Here is a 2199-nt window from a genome sequence, read left to right on the forward strand (position 1 = left end):
AGTGACTTTTTCTTATTTCCAAACTTGAAAAAATGGCTCGGTGGACAGAGATTTCCAGACAACGAAGACGTCATTGCCTCTGTAAGTGCTTATTTTGAGTAAAATCACGCAATTATACATTATATATTATAAAACACTTGCGAACATTTCAGCACAAAATTCAGATTTTTAAGTCTCTCGAAATTCGCTGGAAAAGGACAATATGCCTGCTGCTTTTTTTAATTTAGGAAATTTTTCCGAAAATAACTACCGTTTCTTTCACTTGTTTTGTACTTTTAAAATAAGCTAATGTTTATTTGTTAACAATTACTAATTTTAAAAACTTTTTAAAATTTTCTGACGGATTTCCAAATCGAATGAAAGATAGATTAGATTCAAAAATAACAATAAAAAACATATAATATATATTGGTGTAGATACTGGAAAATTGACAAAACTGCCACATAATTTGCATACTGCGTCCGCAAAATGCGTGTATGTAAGGTCGAAAATAAAAATATTCTGGAATTTGAAATCGCAGTAGTGTCAGAAAAATTTGCGTTTTGGCCTTTGGGGTTTCTGGAAAAGTATAAGTAATTAGGATATCTTTAAAATTTCATGTACAATTCTAGGTTTTCTTGACTGTCAATTTTTCGTCATATTCCTAGAGAACAACAAAGAAAAAAATGATAAAATTTAATTCCTATTTAACTGCGGAATAGTATTAACGTTATCGTTTGCTTCATTATCATATTTTATTAAAGTCATTTCCATGTATCCCTTAATTTTGTCGAAGCAGTTCGTGGAAAAAATACAGTTTTGAAACGTGGATGCCTATGTCGCTCACTCTGCATCATTTAGTCATATTGCCACCGTTGCTTCGCATTAACATATATACCCGAATACTATCTGGAAATACATCTACGTTTAATGCAGAACTACGTCTTTCGAAATGATCGTCCAACAATGCACAGTCAAATTAATAAAACTGTAGTGTGTTCCGTTGCAACTCCAAATATCTGGTGTTAGAGACAGCCACTGTACTTCCAATAAGACTAGTTTTACGGCTTCTTTGACGTTTTTGAACATGTCTGGCAGAATTTTTGTAGAAAAATATTTCCGACATGGTATTTTATTTTGGGGTGCTGTTTTAGACACTAATCTTCTGAATCCTCTCTTTTCGACTACTGATAGAGGCTCATTATCCAGTGCTATTAGCTTCCCAATAGCATAAGGAAGCATTATGACCTCTGGATGATTTATTCCCCAAGAAGATTGAGCTGAAGTACTGGGGTAATTATTAAAATCGTTACACTCTTGCAGCCAATCAAGGACACGACTAAACACAAAACTCGTAGAATTTTCCATTTTTTCATAACCACTAGGTAAAACTATAAATTCCGTGCCAAATCAAGTGCATTTTATTTTCAAACAGTCCACGAGTTTTTTAATACTTTCAAATAAACACCATGATTCACTTTTTTCCTCACTCATTTTAAAAAATAGAGAATGAAACAGAATCCCAGGTGTTTCGTACTAGAACTTCTACTCACAGTCTTGAGTGGATGCATGCCCGAGGATAACTAATGCAGGTACACGAAATGTGGTCACTGGCGAAGACAATTTCATTGAAATAGAAGAATAAACTTTCTGCAGCTTAGGCATAATAGGAATTTTGGTCAGCTGAACTCCGTAGTGTAAAATGAACAATAGAGTTTTCCAAAAACACGACTTTTCAAATTTTCAATATTTCGTCCAGGAAAATGAATCATGGTAATGATGTATTGTTTCTTACATTTTCGAAATACTGTCCGTGCTAACGTAGCTTTCAATAATCTTTTATCAATTCCTCGTTCTTAAATTACTTGTATAAATCTATTCAACAATTAAATTAAATTTTGAAAACATTTATTATACAGAATATGAAAATGTGTTTATTGGAGGGTTGCGCTGATAGCCATTTGACCGGCGACGGCGGTTTCATCAAGTTTAATCGGCGGCGCGACCCCTTCGTTAGTACTCAGCGGCGATGGCGGGGCGGCGTGATGGTTTAGTTTAGTATTTTTGTTAACAACCAATCCACCGGCGGGAAGAAATCGGTTACCATGTAAATATATGTTATACCAGGTGTATACATATGAAACCGGTATTGCCATCTAGCGGCCAGTAGGCACACTTGTAGACACTGTCGGAACTTACCATTTGTGCTAATTGGCGTAT

The sequence above is a fragment of the Belonocnema kinseyi genome, chromosome 1 (genome assembly GCF_010883055.1).
Source record: "Belonocnema kinseyi isolate 2016_QV_RU_SX_M_011 chromosome 1, B_treatae_v1, whole genome shotgun sequence".
NCBI lineage: Eukaryota > Metazoa > Arthropoda > Insecta > Hymenoptera > Cynipidae > Belonocnema > Belonocnema kinseyi.